The following is an 11,363-nucleotide window of genomic DNA, read 5'->3' on the forward strand; positions in this document are numbered from 1 at the left end:
AAACAGTTCGGGTGGAGAAACAGAGTTTAATGTCTTAGCAGAGGTCAAACCAGAAGCAGTCTGCGTGCAAACAAATCCAGTAGGAGCAGCAGAAAGGGAGGTCCAAAGTCCAAAAGGGCAGGTCAAAACACGAGCAGGCAGGATCAGGGTAGTAGAAGTTGTGGATAACTAGGGAAAACACACTAGACAATCTGGCAAAGAACTGAGGGAAGTGGACTGGTACTATACGGAGGGGCTGATTAGCTGATGAGGAGCAGGTGAGTGGAGGTGGGGCAAGCCAGGTGAATGAACTCAGCGTTTAATGCAGAGCAGGGGGGAGTGGCAGCGTCTGAAATGACATGAGTTAGTGTGAACAAACAGAAGACAGGTGAATGAAAAACTAAGGCTGGCTGAAGTTGGGACATTTGTGGTTTTTATACTGTATTCCATATATATTTGTATACATTAATATATCTGATAATATTCTGCTGATTAAAGAATATGGTTTGTGTTTTTATACTATATTCCATATATATTTGTATCATTCATTCATATAATGGATAAAGTCTGCTGATTAAAGAATATGTTTTGTGTTTTTATACTATATTCCATATATATTTTGTATACATTAATAATCTGAATATTCTGCTGATTAAAGAATTATGTTGTGTTTTTTATACTATATTCCATATATATTTGTATACATTAATATATCTGATAATATTCTGCCGATTAAAGAATATGTTTGTGTTTTTATACTATATTCCATATATATTTGTAACATTAATATACTGATAATATTCTGCCGATCAAAGAATATGTTTGTGTTTTTTATACTATATTCCATATATGATTGTATACATTAATAAACTGATATATTCTGCCGATCAAAGAATATGTTTGGTTTTCATACGATATTCCATATATATTTGTATACATTAATATACTGTTAATATTCTGCCGATTAAAGAATATGTTTGTGTTTTTACTATATTCCATATATATTTGTATACATTAATATTCTGATAATATTCTGCTGATTAAAGAATATGTTTGTGTTTTTTATACTAATATCCATATATATTTGTATACATTAGATATATCTGATAATATTCTGGCTGATTAAAGAATATGTTTGTGTTTTTATACATATTCCATATATATTTGTATACATTAATATACTGATAATATTCAGCTGATTAAAGAATATGTTTGTGTTTTTTATACTATATTCCATATATATTTGTATACATGATTATATCTGATAATATTCTGCTGATTAAAGAATATGTTTGTGTTTTTAACTATAATTCCATTATATTTGTATACATTCATATATCTGATAATATTCTGCTGATTAAAGAATATGTTTGTGTTTTTATACTATATTCCATATATATTTTGATACATTCATATATCTGATAATATCTGCTGCTGATTAAAGAATATGTTTTGTGTTTTTATACTATATTCCATATATTTTTGTATACATTAATATATCTGATATATCAGCTGATTAAGAAATGTTTGTGTTTTTAATACTATATTCCATATATATTGTATACATGAATATATCTGATAATATTTTCTGCTGATTAAAGAATATGGTTTGTGTTTTTTTATACTATATTCCATATATATTTGTATACATGCAAATATCTGATTAATATTCTGCTGATTGATATGTTGTGTTTATACTTTTCCATTTTTTTCTTTCTATATCTGAATATATTCTGCTGTTAAAGAATAGTTTGTGTTTTTTAACTATATTCCATATATATTGTTATACAGAATATAATCTGCGTTCGGGGGCTGGCTGCGCGCGCACCTCCATGCTCTCGCATGGGTTTTTTGGAGCTGTACCGCGGGGGCTGATGGGATTGCTCCGCGCTGGTGTGGACATGTCCGCCATGTTTTCCACGGCGCAGTAGCAGAGCAACCCGCACAAACGGCCCCACGTCCCGTTAAACCCGCACACTGATGAGTCCTCCCGCCCGTTACCGGAGCAGCGGACACGATGACTCTACCGTGGCGACCAAGCCCGTGCGGAGCGGATCACGTCGGTATCGCGGGGCTTTGTGGCGGATCGTCGCTGATTTGGCGCAAACAATGAGTAAACTCCTCGTTCCGGGCGCGAGCGCTAGACGCCGCCAAACCGCTGCCGGTTTACGCAACAGAGACCTGCCGGACCTGACCGACTGCGTGTCCATTAACCGGGCCGTGCCGCAGATGCCGACCGGGATGGAGAAAGAAGAGGAGCTGGTACGGACATGTTTAATTTAAAGTGTTTGTGTGCTTAGCGTTAGCTCGCTGCTATGTTGCGATCATGACGTAGAACGTACACTTCGTCCGTACGTTGTGTACTACGAGTATTAATGACGCAATGGGCGTACTTATGGCGTACTGTGTGCGCCGTTTTGCGTAGCGCCAATGAGGTTTTGGGCCCTTCACGCGGCTGGGACGTTGACGTTTTTACGTAGTTCCCTAGGCAACGGACGACGCACAACGTTCCGTATCCTGCTAGCAGGATAGCCGCTAACTAATCATTGCTAACGTAGCTTCAGTGTGCACAGTTAGCTGCTACTAAATGTCAGGTGTTAAAAGAGCTACAGTTAGCTGCTAACTAATGTCAGGTGTTATAAAGAGCTACAGTTAGCTGCTAACTAAGTCAGGTGTTGTAAAGAGCTACAGTTAGCTGCTAACTAAGGTCAAGGTGTTGTAAAGAGCTACAGTTAGCTGCTAACTAATGTCAGGTGTTATAAAGAGCTACAGTTAGCTGCTAACTAATGTCAGGTGTTGTAAAGAGCTACAGTTAGCTGCTAACTAATGTCAGTGTGTATAAAGAGCTACAGTTAGCTGCTAACTAATGTCAGGTGTTATAAAGAGCACAGTTAGCTGCTAACAATGTCAGGTGTTATAAAGAGCTACAGTTAGCCCTAACAATGTCAGGTGTTATAAAAGGCTACAGTTAGCTGCTAACTAATGCAGGTGTTTAAAGAGCTACAGTTAGCTGTTTAACTAATGTCAGGTTGTTGTAAAGAGCTACAGTTAGCTGCTAACTATGTCAGGTGTTGTAAAGAGCTACAGTTAGCTGCTAACTAATGTCAGGTGTTGTAAGGAGCTACAGTTAGCTGCTAACTAATGTCAGGTGTTGTAAGGAGCTACAGTAGCTGCTAACAATGTCAGGTGTTATAAAGAGCTACAGTTAGCTGCTAACTAATGTCAGGTGTTATAAAGAGCTACAGTTAGCTGCTAACTAATGTCAGGTGTTATAAAGAGCTACAGTTAGCTGCTAACTAATGTCAGGTGTTGTAAAGAGCTACAGTTAGCTGCTAACTAATGTCAGGTGTTGTAAAGAGCTACAGTTAGCTGCTAACTAATGTCAGGTGTTGTAAAGAGCTACAGTTAGCTGCTAACTAATGTCAGGTGTTGTAAAGAGCTACAGTTAGCTGCTAACTAATGTCAGGTGTTGTAAAGAGCTACAGTTAGCTGCTAACTAATGTCAGGTGTTGTAAAGAGCTACAGTTAGCTGCTAACTAATGCAGGTGGTGTTGTAAAGAGCTACAGTTAGCTGCAACTAATGTCAGGTGTTATAAAGAGCTACAGTTAGCCGCTAACTAATGTCAGGTGTTATAAAGAGCTACAGTTAGCCGCTAACTAATGTCAGGTGTTATAAAGAGCTACAGTTAGCTGTTAACTAATGTCAGGTGTTATAAAGAGCTACAGTTAGCTGTTAACTAATGTCAGGTGTTATAAAGAGCTACAGTTAGCTGCTAACTAATGTCAGGTGTTATAAAGAGCTACAGTTAGCTGCTAACTAATGTCAGGGTTTAAAGAGCTACAGTTAGTGCTAACTAATGTCAGTGTGTAAAGAGCTACAGTTAGCGCTAACTAATGTCAGGTGTTGGTAAAGAGGTACAGTTAGCTGCTAACTAATGTCAGGTGGGTAAAGAGCTACAGTTAGCTGCTAACTTATGTCAGTGTGTGTAAAGAGCACAGTTAGCTGCTAACTAATGTCAGGGGTTGTAAAGACTACAGTTGCGCTAACTAATGTCAGGTGTTTGTAAAGAGGTCAGTTAGCTGCTAACTAATGTCAGGTGTTGTAAAGAGCTAACAGTTAGCTGCTAACTAATGTCAGGCTATAAGAGCTACAGTTAGCTGCTAACTAATGTCAGGTGTTGTAAAGAGCTACAGTTAGCTGCTAACTAATGTCAGGTGTTGTAAAGAGCTACAGTTAGCTGCTAACTAATGTCAGGTGTTATAAAGAGCTACAGTTAGCTGCTAACTAATGTCAGGTGTTGTAAAGAGTGTTATAAAGAGCTACAGTTAGCTGCTAACTAATGTCAGGTCTTGTAAAGAGCTACAGTTAGCTGCTAACTAATGTCAGGTGTTGTAAAGAGCTACAGTTAGCTGCTAACTAATGTCAGGCGTTATAAAGAGCTACAGTTAGCGTGCTAACTAATGTCAGGTGTTGTAAAGAGGCTACAGTTAGCTGCCTAACTAATGTCAGGTGTTGTAAAGAGCTACAGTTATGCTAACTAATGTCAGGGTTGTAAAGAGTGTTATAAAGAGCTACAGTAGCTGTTATCTAAGGTCGGTGTTGTAAAGAGCTACAGTTAGCTGCAAAATGTCAGTTGTTGTAAAGAGCTACAGTTAGCTGCTAACAATGTCAGGTGTTGTAAAGAGTGTTATAAAGAGCTACAGTTAGCTGCTAAACTATGTCAGGTGTTGTAAAGAGCTACAGTTAGCTGCTAACTAATGTCAGGTTGTAAAGAGCTACAGTTAGCTGCTATAATGTCAGGTGTTATAAAGAGCTACAGTTAGCTGCTAACTAATGTCAGGTGTTGTAAAGAGCACAGTTAGCTGCTAATTAATGTCAGGTGTTAATAAGAGCTACAGTTAGCTGCTAACTAATGTCAGGTGTTGTAAGAGCTACAGTTAGCTGCTAACTAATGTCAGGTGTTGTAAAGAGCTACAGTTAGCTGCTAATTAATGTCAGGTGTTATAAAGAGCTACAGTTAGCTGCTAACTAATGTCAGGTGTTGTAAAGAGTGTTATAAAGAGCTACAGTTAGCTGCTAACTAATGTCAGGTGTTATGAAGAGCTACAGTTAGCTGCTAACTAATGTCAGGTGTTATAAAGAGCTACAGTTAGCTGCTAACTAATGTCAGGTGTTATAAAGAGCTACAGTTAGCTGCTAACTAATGTCAGGTGTTGTAAAGAGCTACAGTTAGCTGCTAATTAATGTCAGGTGTTATAAAGAGCTACAGTTAGCTGCTAACTAATGTCATGGTTGTAAAGAGTGTTATAAGAGGCTACAGTTAGCTGCTAAATATGTCAGGTGTTATAAAGAGCTACAGTTAGCTGCTAACTAATGTCAGGTGTTATAAAGAGCTACAGTTAGCTGCTAACTAATGTCAGGTGTTATAAAGAGCTACAGTAGCTGCTAACTAAGGTCAGGGTGTATAAAAAGTGTAGCAACTAGCAAAAAGCAGTTAGCTGCTTGGTAATAACTGCTAACTGTTATTATCAAGATATGATATGAATGTGTGTGTGTGTGTGTGGTTGTCCTGTGTGTTTGTCCTGCGCGTTGACCTGTGTGGTTGACCTGCGCGTGACCTGTGTGTTGTCCTGCGTGCTTTTGTGTTTCAGGAGCACCACCTACAGAGGGCGATCTCAGCCCAGCAGGTGTTTCAGGGAGAAGAAGGAGAACATGGTGATCCCGGTCCTGAAGCAGAGAGTAATACCACATACACGACCGTCTGTACAAAGAGAGGTCAAAGTCCATAACAGCTGATCCACATTCAGCGTGAGTCCTCCTTCATACCTACTACACCTGTAACACTTCCAGCTGAGGGGACTGAGGTCCAGTCTGGGTCTGTACGTGTATGTTTAACTATGTTATATAATATGTGTTTCTGTTTGTGGTCACACAGCTCTGGGTTTGGACCTGGAGCAGCCCGACTATGACATGGACTCAGAGGATGAGACACTGCTCAACAGACTAAACAGAAAGATGGAGATCAAACCTCTGCAGTTTGAAACCATGGTGGACCGACTGGAGAAGGCCAGTACACACCAGGTATCCATGAACCCACCACACACACACACACCAGGTGACTCTTCCGACATTGCTAACGTGACGGTCTGGTCTGGTTTAGTTTGACTTGGTCTTTGTGGTTCTGGTCCTGTCCTCAGCTCGTGTCTCTGACGGAGGCCAAGGTTCTGCTGAATGAGGATGACTACCTGCTAAAGTCGGTGTATGATTACTGGGTAAGGAAGAGGAAGAACTGTCAAGGTCCCATCACTGGTTTCTCACATCAAACAGGAGAAAAGAGACGGATCCACCAACAACGACGCCTACGTGGCCTCCAGACGCAGAACCGAGAGATGCAGACCAGGAAGGTCAGTCCAGCATGGGGTTTCTTCTTCTTTCTGTGTTCTTGACTCCTAAATGTGTAAAATGTCAGAGATCAACCAGAAATGTGAATACCAGACACACAGCGTCAGCTCATAAACAGACATGCATAACTACATTAAGTTCATTTTCTTCTTTGCAATTCATTAAAAGCTGCTCCGACAGAAACTGTGTCATTGGCAACTTTAAAAATAGTGTTTTGACTGATGTACACTTTTTTTTTTTAAATCATGAACTTTATTTCTACAGCAGATATTTTAATTAATTTTGTACATTTGAAATTGATGACATCAAAATTATTAGAGAACACACAAATTACTTAGAAAACAAAACATGGTAAACAAACCAGAACATATTCTATGGCGTCTATTCAGTGCCAAAATCCGCACGCATAAAAACTAGGCTGTCAATCGATTAAAATAAAATTAAGTAATTAATCGCGATTAATTTAAATGCATCAATAAATTAATTGCATTTTTCTGAGACGCGAAGCTTAAAAGATATGTAAAATGATCAAATTAATATAGAATAAACACAGAGAAAGTATATTTAAATTTATTCTTTTTTTTTGCTTAAGGTGCACATATGCACAGTGCAAATAGAAAAAGCCAGAATGAGGAAATAACGGTTTTTCTGAACACTGACATTTTTCACTCCATAACAATTATCCCCCTAAAAGTCCGTCCTTATCCATCTTTCTGCCATAGACTCTCCTTTAGTTAGAATAGATGTTTGCCCGCACATGTGACCAAAGGTTATGGGTCAGCCACAACCGGTAAACAAAACCAGTTAATTGCGTTAATTTTTTTAACCTCATTAATTGTGTAAAATTAAAAGCCAAATTAATGCGTTAATTTTGACAGCACTAATAAAAACCATAATCAGCGCGCATAAAGACAACTGTACGCGTTTGTCCGCCACTCTCAAGGTGTTAATGTTTTAAACACCCCTGGCTCCACCGCGGTCCGTTTCAGAAGCAGGCCTCTGACAGCTCCACATTGAATACGCGTCTGTTCTTTTTTTGACGGACGCTGCGAGCAACCCGCAGAAATTTACAACACGAGCACCTCGAGAGGTACAGACTAGAGAATCTGGTAAAATTTCAAAATAAAATACCCTGTGCAACCTGCCAGTCGTAAAAACAGACAAAAGCTGAACAAATTATCAACGTACAGTAGTAGCAACTCAAAAGTTCCTGTTCAAGCGTGAAAGCCAGCTGAATGGCAGCCGTCTTCCAGCTGACTTCCAGCCAACTGCCTGCCGAGTTCTGTGGCCGGAGTGACCCCCCTCCTTCTCCGGGGCGTGTCTATTTTTTACTGTAACTCCACCTACTCATGTAATTACAGGGTATGACCAGGAGATGGGCTTCTCTCACAGAACTTTTTTACAGTTGTTCTACCTGGAGACATGGGCGGACTGGGGCAAAAAATCGGCCCTGGCATTTGGACCAGAGCAGCCACAACAACAACATAATATATGTTGTGTGTGTATGTGTGTAGATATATATATAATATAATATATATATATATATATAATATAATAATATATATATATATATAATAGCACGTCGGCCCACCGGCAAATGCACGGATGCCAGATTGCCAGTCCGTCCCTGCCTGGAGATGACGTAGCTTACCACCCTCATTAGCATTCTCGTTGCTCAATCTTTTGTTTGCGCTTACAGTAATGGGTCTCCCAGTGCACAGATCACAGAGCGGAAAATGCAGCTGGTTGACTACTGCATACTATACAGTAGCCATATGATTTGAGTGTGTTCATGAATTGAAATAAATTTAAGGTGTTTATATCTAACATGTCAGCATTCACCAAATCAACAACATCTAGGCTGTTCTGTCTTTACTAGTGGTGGGCCGTTATCGGCGTTAACGTGCTGCGTTAACGTGAGACTCTTATCGGGCGATTAAAAAAAATATCACCATTAATCTATTCGCAAAGCTGTTCCAGCCTCTCGGGTCGCTTTTTGACTTTTTTCTCTTTGTTCGTTTTGTTTTCTTCTTCACTGTAACTCAGTGGAGTCCTGATTTCTCTAGCAATTTAGAGAGTTTTGTGCTTTTGTCGTGTTTTTCTCGTGGTTTTTCTTGGTGTTTTTTAAATGCCGCTTCCACCTGGACAGCTGCCTTTGTTTACTCCGGGGAACAGCTGATCACGCTAATGCCGGCCGGCATTGCCGCGATCAGCTGTTTGATTGGCGCGATTAATCTATGGCCACCACTAGTCTTTGCATAATTACAGGGGCATCTCTTCTCTTGTGCTCGCGCCTCTCTCCCTCGTTATCTGCATGTAACAACAAACTAACCCTTAAAAAAGTTCCAAAAAACGGTTCGGACGCTCACAGGGCTGCCAGGCCTGTGTGTCAGACCTGCCGAACAAGAGGAGGTTTCTTTTAATTAACAGTTTATTTGGAGGGGAGGGCTTGTTTGTTGTTGTGCGCGACATAGAGCTGCAGAGACGAGCGTTTTGGAAGCCCTTTGTTATGCAGGTATTTACGTAGTGCACGCTTTAGGCCAGGTAAACCATACAAACACCTCGTTAGCATTCTCATTGTTTGCACTTGATGGGCTTTTTGTCCCCAGTGTCACAAATCACAGAGGGAGAATGCAGCTGGTTTGACTACTGTATACTGTACAGTAGCCTTGTGATTTGAGTGTGCTCATGAACATGAATGACTCCTTTTCATTTTCGTCCATTCCATAGGCTAAATAGCGTAAATGGAAAGAATATTGTAGTGACCCGGAACAATGAAGCTACGAAGCAACTGGTTTTGCTGGACTTATTTCCTAACTGGAACACAGGCACTGTGGGCCGTAGCCAACGGCAAAAAACAATAAAAACAGGCAAGCACAGCAGCATATAACATTAACACATTAGCTCCCCCACTCTCTTCTACACACACACCTGAATACACCCCCGGGTCCTCAGCCAATCCCAGGTGGCTACTCGGCCCCTCAACGCCATGGCAACTGCCATGACTGACAGGCTTCACAGCCCCCCCCCCCCCCCCAGACGTTGCCCCATACACTGCAGCCTGACTTACTTGAACACAACTCAACAGCCACAGTGTATACACAGTCCGTTAAAATATGTATAAAATAAGTTAAGTATGTTTGGTTTTTGCTAAAGTTTTGCAGTATATATGTTTATTTTTTATTCTACATGGACACCACTGTTTATTTTCCACTATGCCTCCCTCCATTATAATAATACACGGCACAGCTTTTTAAAGTCCAGAGAGAAGTCTGTTGCAAAAGTCCACGGTGACTCTCCTTTGCCAAAACGTCTGTATGTCCTCGACGAGCTCCTGTTTTGTGCCTGGCTTAGCCTCCTTGCGAATAAAGTCTTTCATGGAATGCCTAAATATAAGTCTGATGGTTTCGTAAGCTTATACTGCAAACTTTATTAAAACTAGATGGTTTCGTAAGCTTATACTGCAAACTTTATTAAAACTAAAAATACTTGACTTATTTCATACTTTATTCGCCCGTAATTCTTTCCATTTGCGCTTTACGCCATTACGGACGTTACGAGCGGAGTTTTCTTTAATAAGTTTATGTTGGCATGTTGTTGTTGTGCGTAACATAGAGTTGCAGATAGAGTGGCAGCACTGCCTCAGTGTTATCTTATCGCAACTTTTTTTTCCCCCCATCAACTGATCAGCTGATCGGCTCACCCGCTTATCCCAGCGTATCTGTTCAGATGTGTCTTTAGACAGTCTACAGTGAGAGCGGAACATCACTGCTCCTCCCCATGGACAAATGAGGCATTGCAGCTGGTTTTCACACAGACTGGGCGTTTCCAGTCGGGGCCTCACTGACTACGTCATCGCGTGGGATTACATGACGGTCACAGACTAGTGAAGGACCAGCCAAGGACCAGTCACGGCCCCGTCACGGAAACACGGGAACTTTTAAGTTGCTACATCTGTAGAAACATATTTACACAAACATTTAGAAGCACATTAGGTCTTGCAGGTGTGACCCTTGTGAGATGTCTTCTATCTAAAATGACTCTTGGGGAGCTGGTCAGGCTTGTGGTAACAGCAGGTTTATTCCTCATCTGCATTCATAACAAAGGACAAAAGAGTAAAGTAGAATCGTCATTTCATGTGGGCAACAGCGCATTCCCTTTCTCATCATAAATCCTCCATTGCTTTTGATTACTCATCCATACATCTCATACACTCAGTACAATATGATAAAAATGGTAATCATATAGTGGATTAAACTCAGGAAAGTCTATAAAATAAATAAAACAGAAACTGCCCCCCTCTTAATTATGAGAGAATAAAATACAAAAAATATTACAATAATACAAATTCACACTGGACTGTTAGCCTTTTTTTAGTATTTCCCATATTTAGAAATAACAAATACTGTATGAAACACAGTTGGTAAATAACCGGCAAATGCAACTAATTTACATATTTCAAAAATCACAGAGTGACATACTGTAACATACCTGCATTCATAACAAAGGACAATAGAGAGAAGAATCGTCATCCCATGTGGGCAACAGCACATTCTCTGTCTGGAAAGACGGCATTGTGTTAACGATTGCTAGCTACACAGTGGAGATTTTTTCTTTACTAACAATAAGACACCTAACGTAAAAAAAACGTAAGGTCAACTTCATAAAAATGCGCCGAAATTACTCTGGGGCGTGTGTGTATGTATGTATGTATGTATGTATGTATGTATGTATGTATGTATATGTATTAGGGCTGTCAATCGATTAAAAAAAATTAACTAATTAATCGCAAAAATTTCTGGAATTAATCGCGATTAATCTGTGCATATGTGCACCTTAAGCCAATATGATGAATTTCATATTACTTATCTGTGTTTATTCTACATTAATTTGATCATTTTACATAAATAAATATTCATTATAAGCTTCAGTCTCAGAAAAATGCATTTATTTATTGATACATTTATTGATAGATAATCGC

The 11,363-nt window shown here is 39.8% G+C and overlaps 1 protein-coding gene across 1 annotated transcript in view; it reads left to right on the forward strand.

Moving 5' to 3' along the window:
* Positions 1-11,363, forward strand: part of epc2 (enhancer of polycomb homolog 2 (Drosophila)) — a 26,970-nt gene that overhangs the window by 7,086 nt on the left and 8,521 nt on the right. The window lies entirely within an intron of this gene.

Source organism: Larimichthys crocea, chromosome XIV (genome assembly GCF_000972845.2).
Source record: "Larimichthys crocea isolate SSNF chromosome XIV, L_crocea_2.0, whole genome shotgun sequence".
Classification (NCBI taxonomy): domain Eukaryota; kingdom Metazoa; phylum Chordata; class Actinopteri; family Sciaenidae; genus Larimichthys; species Larimichthys crocea.